The sequence below is a fragment of the Cajanus cajan genome, chromosome 1 (genome assembly GCF_000230855.2).
Source record: "Cajanus cajan strain Asha chromosome 1, NIPB_CcT2T_4, whole genome shotgun sequence".
In the NCBI taxonomy this organism is placed as follows: Eukaryota; Viridiplantae; Streptophyta; class Magnoliopsida; order Fabales; family Fabaceae; genus Cajanus; species Cajanus cajan.
The window spans coordinates 7,634,821-7,647,872 of record NC_138517.1 but is presented as its reverse complement, the minus strand read 5'-3'; positions in this window follow the sequence as shown (position 1 = coordinate 7,647,872).

The following is a 13,052-nucleotide window of genomic DNA, read 5'->3' as shown; positions in this document are numbered from 1 at the left end:
ATCCTGATTGGTCGGAGGTATGAATAGATGTTGCTAACTCAATCCAGATTATTTGGAAGAAAGCATAGCCTGAGCGGAACCCCTATTGTGTTGATTGTTGAAGCGGATTTTATTTTCTTTTATTTTATTTGATTTGAATTGTTTGACTGTTTTGAATTTGAGTTGCTATTAGATATTTTGGTGCTGGTTTTCATTTTTAATTATTGTTATGCAGTTTTTTGTTACATTTTTTTTTTCTGATTGGATCTTGTTTTTGAGTTGCGTTGCTGGTGCTTGTGTAGTTCTGTTGATAATCTAAGAGAAATTGTTGTTTTTTTTATTTTTTTTATTTTATGTTTTATCTACGGAAATTTCCGTAGATAACTTATCTACGGAAATTTCTGTAGGTAACTTATCTACGGAAATTTCCGTAGGTAAGTTATCTACGGAAATTTCCGTAGGTAAGTTATCTACGGAAATTTCCGTAGGTAAGTTATCTACGGAAATTTCCGTAGGTAAGTTATCTACGAAAATTTCCGTAGGTAAGTTATCTACGGAAATTTCCGTAGATAAACGCATCCGTAGATAAATTCCGTAGATAAACGCATCCGTAGATAAATTCCGTAGATAAACGCATCCGTAGATAAATTTTATATCCGTAGATAAAATCCGTAGATAACGTTATCTACGGAAAATTTTCCGTAGATAATGTTATCTACGACCTTATTATCTACGGATTTTTTTCCGTAGATAATCCGTAGATAATTATCAGTTATCTACGGATTTTCATCATTATCTACGGATTTTTTCCGTAGATAATGCTGATTTTTCTTGTAGTGGTATAACTCGTTGATTAGCATAACATAATTGAAGGCTTGGAGTTTGATCCTTCTTTCAACTTTCAAATTTGGATTTTGTAAATATTCGACCAATTCTTTTCTCCAATCTTGTTGACTCGATGAACTGACACTTAGACTCTCTAGATGGCATATCAATTCATTTTCTGTATGAATCAGAGACTCGAGACATTCCTTACTTACTTTATATCCTGATGCCACCTGGGCCAATTCATTTGCGATGGCATTCGCATGTCGAAAAACATGTTGTAATTCGACTACATCGAATGCGATTAGTAATTATACAGCTCGAGCTTTGAATTCGACTAGTTTTTCATTCAAACACTTATATTCCTGAGTTAGTTGTTTAATAACGAGTTGTGAATCTCCTCGGATTAGTACATTCTTAGCACCTAACTCTTTAAGGATCTCGAGTCCAGTAATGAGTGCTTGATATTCAGTTTCATTATTCGAGTATCCTCTATTTGTTTTGAATGATAACTTAGTTGGAATTCCTTCAGGAGAAATGATTAACAAACCTATCCCAGTGCCTAATTCATGTTTCGAGCCATCAAAAAATAATTCCCAAGGCTTAATATGGTTATGTAATTAACTTCCTCAGTTTCTTTCGAGTGATCCGCAAGAAAATCTGCAATTACTTGCCCTTAGTTGCTTTTAATGGATCGAAAGTTAATGAATATTCAGTTAACATAAGTGCCCATTTGCCAATTCGAGAATGTAAAGTAGGTTTACACAACATATACTTAATCACATTACTTCGAAAAAATATTACAACATCACAAGGTCTAAGATAATACTTCAACTTTGTAGAAGCAACATAAAGACTTAAACATAATTTCTCTAAAGGAGTATATCTAGTTTCGGCTCCTACTAACATTCGACTTAAATAATAAATGACTCTCTCGATGCCATTATCATCATCTTGCGCCAGCATGCCCGCAATAGTCGAATTGCTAGCTAAAATGTACAACTTCAGTTGCTTTCCTTTAGAGAGTGGTGCAAGTACTGGAGGATGAGCCAAATAAGCTTTGATTTCATCAAACGCCTTCTGGTGCTCTTCATTCCATCGAAATTCTTGCTCGTTTTTCAGACGTAAAAGATGAGAAAACACTTTAGTTTTTCCAGACAAGTTTGATATAAATCTTCTCAGAAAGTTTACTTTACCTAGGAGAGATTGAAGTTCTTTCTTGTTCGATGGAGGTTTAGTCTCCATGATAGCTTTAGTCTTGTTTCTATCCACTTCGATCCCTTTTCTGGTGTATGACAAATCCTAGAAACTCTACCGTTGTAACACCAAAAACACATTTTAGTGGATTCATTTTTAAACCATGTTTTCTCATTCTTGCAAAAGATAATTTCAAATGGCATAAGTGATCCTCCTTTTGTTTCGACCCAACAATTATATCGTCAATATACACTTGTACAAACTTACCAATTAAATCATGGAATATTAAATTCATTGCCCTCTGATAAGTGGCACTTGCATTTTTTAATCCAAATGACATCATCACTCATTCATACACGCCTAAAGCACCTGGACATCAAAAAGCAGTTTTCAATACATCATTAGCTGCAATATAAATTTGGTTATATCCAGAATAACCATCAAGTAAACTCATAATTTGATTACCTGTAGCAGCATCTATGATAGTTTTAGCAATAGGCATAGGATACTCATCCTTGGGGGTTGCTGTGTTGAGATCTTGAAAATCAATGCATACCCTAAGTTTTTCATTCTTCTTTATAACAGGCACGACATTCGATATCCACTCAGCATATCTTGAAGTTCTGATGAACTTTGCTTTCAGTAATCTCTCAATTTCTTCCTTGATCTTTTCGATTACTTCAGGAGCGAACCTTCGAGGGCTTTGCTTGACAGGTTTCTTTCTAGGGATCATGGGTAGCCTATGCTCTACCAATCCTCGATCCAATCAAGGCATTTCCTCGTAATCCCATGCAAAACAATCTTTATATTCATGCAAAACTTGAATTATTTCCTCCTTCAGTTCTCCTTGTAAGAGCTTGCTAACATAAGTAACTTTCCTATTTTTGTTAGTTCCCAAATTAATTTCTTCGAGTGGGTCTTGAGATTCTAGCTTATGTTCTTCATTGGTTGCTCTTTCGAATCCTAATGGCGAATCGTCGAAAATACAATCTAATTTGAACTCTGACTCTTGCTTTTTATCTTCTTTCGAAGTTTTGACCTCTTGGTCCATTTTGTCCTTTTCTATTTTTTGATTTTCTTTTTTCGTTGCGACCCTTTGATCCTTTCAAATTTTCTTTGTTTTTTCTTTTTCTTCGTTCTTTTCGACCGTGAGGTCCACTTGCTATTTTTTTATTTTGTTTTTCTTCGGCCAAAGTGGCCGTGCTACTTTCATTAACTTCAAATTCATTTAATCTTACCACCTTATCTTGACAACCTTCGGCCATGTAGGCCGATATTCGAGCTACAAAGCTTGAATAAGGATCTTCATCCTTCATTCTTCAATTGGAGCCGAATCTTTCTCGGCTCGAATCACAAAACCTTTTTTCACATCCCAGCAGAAAATTTTCTTAATCCCCTCTTCTTCATCCATAACTCCAGCATTGTAGGCATCGAAAGGCTTGGTCTTTGCAAATGCAGTTAATTGTTGATTTGCAAAGTACATACCTACCTCATATTCCTTTTGGTCCGCATCGAGCACTTCTAAACCTTCATCATCATTCCAAAAGAAAATCTTTTGGTGAACAGTTGAAGGGACATCTCCTACCCCACGAATCCATTCACGTCCTAACAAGACATTAAAATTTGCCTTCGATGGAGTTACTATAAACATAGTAGTTCTCTTTACGCTTCCAATCTGAACATCAAGCAAAATCATGCCTTCAGGGTGTGATGACTTTCCAGCATAGTCTGAGATCAATATGTTATAGGGCTTCAAGTTGACTGTGGACTTCCCAAATCTTTTCAGCATTGTTCTTGGCAGTATATTCACAGCTACACCTCCGTCAACCAAAACCTTATTCATCTCGTGCCCTTCAATCATCAAATTTAGCAATAAAGGCTTAAGGTGACCTTTCATCTCTTCAGTGGGGGAATCAAATACAGCTGAATTAAATTTGGGGATAACCCTCAAAATTTGATTAACCCACACAATCTTGGACTCATAATTAGGATCATCAAAGAAATCTTCTCGATGGATATCCTCTTATTCGTTGACAGATTCCATGGCTTCAGCATACTCGGAAGGCAGAATTGATACTATCCCACAGATATCCTCCAGGGAATCATCGAAATCGCTCTCGAAATAGTCAGTTAGAACCTCATCATCTTCGAGGAATTTTCGAGATGATTCCCCTTTTTGGGGTACAAGAAGCGAAAAATGGTTCCCTCTGAAACCTTCAAAGGTAGCCTTCCACATTCTTTGTTACCTCCTCCACTGAGTTTTGGTTACGTTATTAAAAGGATGTTGAAAACCACGCCCATAACTTCCAGTCAAGAATCTACCAGGACCTGTAGATACATTCGAGAACTTTCTAGGAATTCCTTGGACTGGATGCCCAACATAATTCATCACTTGCTTTCCTCGACCCATTCCGCCAACCATTGGCCTTGGTGGGGCGTTCCATTTTCCCACTGGAACATTTGCATTTGGCACAAAAGTATTGCCGAATTTTGATGAATTATACATTTCCATCTTACCCATAGGAGCATTATACTGAGGCATATGTACCGGCCTCATGGTTAACCTAGTACTCGATCCACTATTAAGCCTAGGCTTCTCTCAAAGTTTCTCAGCTTTGTAGCTCTTCATGATTTATGACTCCTCGAAAGCCTTAGCAGTTGCTCTATCGAAGACAACACTACATCGAGGACATAGCATAACCTCCCTATCAGCCTCCTTTTTCTTTGACAGAAACTCAACCAAACTATCTCCCTCTTTTGGATAGATAGGTTCTTCCTTCTTAGCGAAGTCATCCATCAATTCTTCGAGTTTCTCATCAAAAATAGGCTCAATGTTTTCATCATCCTCGATATTGACTTCAATCATATTGATTCCCATCGAGACTGGTTCCACATATCCAGTGTGAGCGGAAAATGGATCAGTGTCCACTTTCATTTCCTTTTCCTCGAAAGCAAGGCGACCATCAGTGATCGCTTTCTCGATCATATCCCTGAAACGAACACAGTTATTAGTCCAATGACCATACATATTATGATATTTACAAAATTTCTTCCCTTTTCTTTGTTCGACTAGCGGAATTTTATGGTTTTCTGGGAGTACAATTTGTTTATCTTTTAATAAGATATCAAATATCTTATCTTCCTTAGTCATATCGAAACTGTATCTCCTAGTCAAGTTCCCTTCTATATTGTCTCCTAGTTTTAACATTTGACATTGATAAGTAGGACCAGGATGCAATTCTGCTAAGTTAACCTCAAAATCCTCACTCGAAATCTCATAGTTAGTATCCTCACTTATCTCTGCATTTTCTAAATAGGCTACCTTTTCTTTTCGAACAAACCTATCAAACTTTCTTAATCTTTCCTTCTCTAACTTAATTTGTTCGATCCTTCTTACCTTTTCTGCTAACTGAGCCATATCTCTCAACTGTTCATTTACCAATTTTTTACGTATTGAAAAATCTAACCCTGTTGCTGCAATCTTAACTAATTCATGCTCAGGTGTATTAGTATAACATCGAGATTTTAATTTCCTGAACCTATTTAAATAGTTATCTGCCATTTCATGGCTTTGTCTCTTAACGTTCATTAGATCGACTATACTATCGTTTCTTCTCTGAAGAAATGTTCATGAAAACTACCTTCCAATTGAACCCGAGTGTTTATCGAATTAGGAGGTAAGGTTGTGAACCATGTAAAAGCGTGCTTAGTCAGCGAACTCAGAAAATACTTCATTTTTAAATACTCATTGTTCGCCAAATCCCCACATTCGACTAGATACCTAGTTATATGTTCGACTGTAGACTCATTTAATTCTCCTGCGAATTTCAAAAATTTTGGGACCTTTGTCCCCCTAGGCAATTCTACTTGAGTTACATGATCTGGAAAGGCTAACACAAAATATGGACGTTCATTTTGACCTACCTCGAAACCATGCCTGTTTAGTATCCTTTCTACCATTTGATCTAAATTATCATTGGGATTCCTATTAGGTCGACCTACGTTTTGAGGAAAAATTCCATTCCCACCTAGATTTTCCATCTCATTTAGATTTGCACTCATGGCTCTCGAAGGTGGTCCATCACCCAATTTATCTACTATTTTGTTTATTAATTCATACAAAGGAGTCATTATATTATGCATTTGGGTGGACAACAAATTGACCATGTCATGATTACTATGGTCCATCTGTTGTCGAAGAGCCATCTTGGCTTGATTACTAATACTAGTAGGTACATAACTACCCTGTCGAATCAGGGAACCTTCATGACTTGTCCCTACATGTTGGTAGGGGTCTTGCATAACAAAAACCAAACCATTTGGTCTAGGATTATATCCTTGCGGAGACACGTGCATTTGTGAATTTGGCCCTAAATAAGGTATTGGCATCTCGACCTGTACGGGTTGGGTATTTCACCAATTCTGTGGCATACCCCAAGGATATTCCCTAGTGACATTTGCTAGTTCTTGTGACACATTAGTTTGTCTAGCCACATTTTCGGGTACTACAGGGTGATGGAAGCACTTGGTGAAAATTGATGTTCATCCAAGCTTCCATGCAAGGACCGAAAATGCTCCATGAGGTTATCACGTTTTGACCTTGGAATTCTCCTTTGAAGAAGCTTCAATGGAGGAGAAGCACCTTTGAGGAGGTTCGGTTACCTCTTAGAGAGGTAAAAAAGCTTGAGGAACCAAGCTTCTAGGAGAAGGAACTTTGAGAGAGAACCTAGGAGAAGGTTTCTCACGAATTTGACTCTTGAAAATGAGAGAGAAATTTGATTTCTAATTCTCATAAATGTCCAAAAGTGATTACAAGTGAAGAGAAAATGAATTTATAGGGAGAGGTAGCTTCTAGGAGAAGCTAACCTTAACCATGGTTCACTAGGAACCATGGTAAGGTGTAGCTAACCTTCCATGGTTTATAAAACTTGTAGGAGAAGCTAACCTTGACCATGGTTCACTTAAGAACCATGGTAAGGACAGCTTAACCTACCAAGGTTTAGAAACTTGGAAGGCAAGCTTCAAAACTTGAAGAAAGAACTAGTCAATTTTGGCCAAGAACTAAGGCACAAGCTAGGCGGTCAAGGCTCCAAAATGCTCCATGATTTATTTTGAAATTCTTTGATTTGGTTTAGTTAGGTTCATCATATGATGATGAGACCTAGCTAAATCAAATCTATGAAAAATTAGGAGCAAAATGAGTCTAATATGCAAAATTTTGCCTAGGCCCAATTCTGGCCCAATTACTAGTCACACCCTCAAGCATTGCTAAATGCCACCCCTTTTTCCCTACTGAAAAAATATAAAATGAATGTATCAACAAAGGAGGTTAAATGGAGTTAAACTCTCCAAGTAACCCACCCTAAAATCAATATACAATCACTAATTAAAAGCAAGTAAAGTGTCTCACAAATACAAAGACAAAATTAGACCTATACAAAGGAACTATGTACAAAATATATGAAAAAGGTCTTTAAGATCATCCCATTCCTCTTGGTTCTTTTAGTATATCACCTGTTGGATTCCTTGGCCTTGGCCATAGTCTATCATCCCCTCCCTCTTGAAAAGGATTTGACCTCAAATCTCGAGGGTCTTCATGATTATTGGCCACACCTACAAATATATAATAAAATTCATTAGAGGTGATATTCTCAACAAATAAATGTGAAAGGTATATCCTAGAAGGAATCCTTTCATGGAACCTAAAGAAATCTATGATACTAGACCTTCTAATGTAATGAATAGGATTCTCTCCTAAACATAGACTAGGTATATTACTAAATCCTAAAAATGTGCTAAAACTAAAACTATAGCACACTAAAGACTTAATCCTAAAAACTAAAACATCTTGCCTAAAGTACCCTATGTGGTAACCTAGGCATTTCCTAGAAAATAAGGAAAATACTACTAAGAAATTTCCTAAACAATTTTGGATTATATTATTTGTTGGATAGTTATGAAAAGAATTTGTACAAGGAACCTTGAAAGTTCAGATGTTATATCCAACAAATAATATATTCCATAAATTGGGTGCATTATTGACACAACTAAGGTAGGAAAAGTCCTACACAAAGGAAGGCTATTTACCTTGGGCACCACCAAGGAAGTAGCATGAGAAGTAGAACTAAGTGAAGTCCACTTCTCCTTCACCAAATCTTGAAGTTGAGACTTTTTTTCTTTAAAAATAATGGATTTATGAATCTCCTCTTCAAGACTAGTGGCAGAATGAAGGCAAGAGTTAAGATCTTTATGAATAAAGAGAATTTTTTTCATAGGAGTTTTAGTACTAAAACAATTCTCTTTAGTCACAAATCCATTAGAGGATATTTCTTCCTCTTTACTCTTCCCTGCACAAAGTTCTTTATTTTTTTCTATTTCTTCTTTTCTTTTGATTTTCATTTTTCTTCTCCTTTTGTGTTTTCTCATGTCTTCTTTCAATTTTTCTTCTTCTTGTTTAAGAATTCTCAACTTCTCATCTAGGATAGCAAGTTTGGCCTCTCTTTCAATTTTCTCCTTCTCTTTTTGAAAGGCCTCTTTTAAGTGATTTTAGCTCTTTTGTTAAGTAAGAAATGTTTTTAGGAGAGCTATCACTTCCACTATAGTTGGATTGTTGAGACATTTTAAACAACAAGATTTTTCTCTTCATACAAAAATAGATTTTAAGAAAATAATATTTTTGGAAGTGCTAGACTTGGCACTTGGAGGTTTAAGAGTACAAATTGAACTTTGGAGGGAGGTGAGCTACTATCGAGCCACTTAATAACCAAGCCTCTTCAAGTAAAAATCTCTAAACCCCTTTGTACTTTTCCTTGCACAAAATATTTTCACAAAGTTCTTTTCAAAAGAAAAATAACAAGCAAGTGCCTAATGTGTACAATTAAGCAATGCAATCAAAACTTGAAAACATAAATTGCTTAAAACATAAATTGCATGAAAACTTAAAGACAAGAAAACATAAACTAGGCGTGGAAAGCAATTAGACCTATGTGAGAGCTTGAAAGGCACCAAAGACCTTCAAGGACCCTCTCACAAGTACTACACGGATTTACTATTTAGAACACTTAAGGAGAGATGGAGTTACACCAAAGGCACTCTAAGACATTCCTTAATAAAGGCCTTGTACAAAAATGGAAATTTACAAAAATTACAAGAAAATGAAATTCAAATTTTCTTCAAATGAAATGCAAATTCACACTCCAAATAAAATGTAAATTCACAATCAAATGAAATTAGTGGCTGCACTTAATTTCAAGGAAAACAAATTAGCCACTAATTAGAGACAAATTTTAGAGACGGATTTTGTAAGGAAAAAAAATAGGTTTTAGAAACCAAAATTTCCGTCACTAAAATTAGTCTCTAAATTTTCACAAAAAATTTAAAAAATCTTGCTCCTTCTTTCTCCAATTCAGCCACCAAATCTGCAGCCTCACAATGTGTTTCTCTCCTCTTTAGAAGCAACCTTGATAATGATTACTCCTAGGTGTTTGAATTTCCAAGAATCCAATCCAATGAGAAACAAGCTCCTAGGTCACCACCAAAGTCCTTCAATTTGGCTAACCTTGAGCTTGGCCTTCAACAACTTCCAAGAGGCACTCAACACACCTTAAGATGCTGGAATATTAGTACAAAAACTGAAAAGGAACAATTTAGAATGGCTACACCAAATGGTAGAGTAAAATGTGACAAACTAGAAGGAGTTCCACAAAAATGACAAGCAAAAATTAAGGCAAATTTAGAAAACTAGCACACAAAGGATAACCTATGAAAGGCACTAGAATGGATTACAAAATCAAAGCTAAGATTAGAAACAAAATTAAGACTCAAAAGATTGTATATGTTTCTGGACAAAAAATTGAAGATAAGGCACACAAAATGTTACCAAACCGAGAGCACTTTGTTGCTAAAATTTTCACTCCTTGGCTTTTTCTTGTGTTCTTTTCTTTTGTTTTCTTTTGTTCTTTTTTTTTGTTAACACAGGAGTTTAATGCCTTTTAATCAAGTATTAATCTCAGATTTAAGCATAAAAATATGCTGCAGAAATTTTCACACAAAACAAGAGGTGTTCACATGCAATTTTCAACTAGTGCTTCACAATTTTGTACTATTTTTTTGTCAAATTTTTAAGCACTATTTCTGTTGTTTTTCTAATGTTTTTAGAACACAAACACCTCTGTTTTGTCTCTGTTTTAAGTGCCTAAAAAGTGTTAAAAGTTTCAGCCACAACACAAGACTCAAAGAAACCTAATAGGAATTAGTGTTTAACAATTTTTCTTGACAAACTTTTAACAAAACATAAAGGAAACCTAACTCTAAGAAATTTGCTAGAACTAATAGCAAATCATGAACTCATATATGTAAATCAAAAGAACATATAGGTAAGGTTCAGATTTAATAAGAAAATACACAAAAAATTTCAGACACAAACACCACACAAAAAATTAGGTCAACAAGCTAGTCTAGGAATTTTCAACATGAAAAGGACTACACATGACTTCTATGACAAAACAAGTGATTCAAAAATAAAACTAATGAAATATGAATGTTGTCCAATCACGGACACATGTTAAGGAATGGAGAGACTCAAACAAAAGCAAAACGCACAAGTATAGGAACCTAAAGCACAAAACAATTGATTCACGGATTAATAGGAACAAGCAAAAACATGAATCAATTTCTTCTTATGTGACATATAGGATCTATAAATTTTTTTTTAGAAAATTTAGATCCATGCAGCAAACACATATTTAGACATAGGAGAAGGAAGAAACAACACGGATTCAACAAAAAAAATTAGAACACCAAACCTCAAGAGCACTAGGCTCTAGATACCAAAACTGATGGAAGCACTTGGTGAAGATTGATGTTCATCCAAGCTTCCATGCAAGGACCAAAAATGCTCCATGAGGTTATCACGTTTTGACCTTGGAATTCTCCTTTGAAGAAGCTTCAATGGAGGAGAAGCACCTTTGAGGAGGTTCGGTTACCTCTTAGAGAGGTAAAGAAGCTTGAGGAACCAAGCTTCTAGGAGAAGGAACTCTGAGAAAGAACCTAGGAGAAGTTTTCTCACGAATTTGACTCTTGAAAATGAGAGAGAAATCTGATTTCTAATTCTCATAAATGTCCAAAAGTGATTACAAGTGAAGAGAAAACGAATTTATAGGGAGAGGTAGCTTCTAGGAGAAGCTAACCTTAACCATGGTTCACTAGGAACCATGGTAAGTTGTAGCTAACCTTCCATGGTTTATAAAACTTGTAGGAGAAGCTAACCTTGATCATGATTCACTTAAGAACCATTGTAAGGTCAGTCTAACCTACCAAGGTTTAGAAACTTGGAAGGCAAGCTTCAAAACTTGAAGAAAGAACTAGTCAATTTTGGCCAAGAACTAAGGCACAAGCTAGGCGGTCAAGGCTCCAAAATGCTCCATGATTTATTTTGAAATTCTTTGATTTGGTTTAGTTAGGTTCATCATATGATGATGAGACCTAGCTAAATCAAATCTATGAAAAATTAGGAGCAAAATGAGTCTAATATGCAAAATTTTGCCTAGGCCCAATTCTGGCCCAATTACTAGTCACACCCTCAAGCATTGCTAAATGCCACCCCTTTTTCCCTACTGAAAAAATATAAAATGAATGTATCAACAAAGGAGGTTAAATGGAGTTAAACTCTCTAAGTAACCCACCCTAAAATCAATATACAATCACTAATTAAAAGCAAGTAAAGTGCCTCACAAATACAAAGGCAAAATTAGACCTATACAAAGGAACTATGTACAAAATATATGAAAAAGGTCTTTAAGATCATCCCATTCCTCTTGGTTCTTTTAGTATATCACCTCTTGGATTCCTTGGCCTTGGACATAGTCTATCACAGGGGGTGATGTTTCCAATTTGTTTTCGATGGAATTAGTTTCGCGGATTTTATTCGAACTAGCACAACAAGCATTTTAATTTAGGTATTATGCTTTGAACTTTTCGGAACGATAAAGAATGGAGTAGAAAGATTAATAGTTACTTGTTTCTAAGCATTCATCAATAATTAACAAGCAATAATTTTCATGCACATAAATACTCAGATGAACATAATGAGCAATAGATATATTCGCAATACAGATCATGGTTCACTTTGCATGATATTCAAGCATTACAATGTTAACAATCTATAACTACGTGATTAACAGAAGGCAACTACACTAATCCTTATCCTAAAAAGATAAAAGAAAGGTGGCCGAGAAGTAGTCATACCCAAAAACAATTCCTTGCACGAAAGCCATATGCGTAGGCGGAGAGTGCTTGAGAGTTCAGTTCAAGTATGAGTTTTTCGACCTCTGTAAATTACCATGCCTTGCATATTTATAGAGCTAATCAAGGGCAGTTAATTGTGTACGTGTGAGTTATTGGAAAATAACCTTTATCCACTACGTTCTCATTACGTGGTCTGACATATAACTTCTCATAACCATTCATCCCACGTATTTTTTATCTTTTTGAATCACTTTCCAATAACTGCTCTATTTTGACTCCTCAACCCTTTTAGGAAACCTCTAGTAACCTTTTTTATCTATTTTTCGAGCATTTCTCTATTCGATTCGACCAATTCTATTCGACCACATTTCGAGCGCGAACATTTAAGGCTCCTAATACGATCCTGGTAGGTGTTGACCTTTATCTTCGTTTCGAGTAGCTTTCACAAATACCCTTTTCGAGTCATATGGTTTTCGAGTGACCTTAACACAAATATAAATTTTTGTCCCAAACAATCTGTGACACCCTTACTACCCCAACATAAACATTGTAATAATGTAATTAAATTAAGAAAAATAAACTTTCAAAGTTGGTAAAAGGGTTCACATAAAAACCTTTAGAAACATTCTTCGATATCCAAAGTATTTTGAAAATGAAACTTGGAAAATAAAACATAAGAGGTTATAAAATGTTTTCAATATAATAAGTACAACTCCATTTACAAATAAATTCCATGTCCTAGAAGTCCTCTGCCCCAATGTTCTAATATCAGAGCATACCCATAACTCAACTGTTGGCATTCTAGA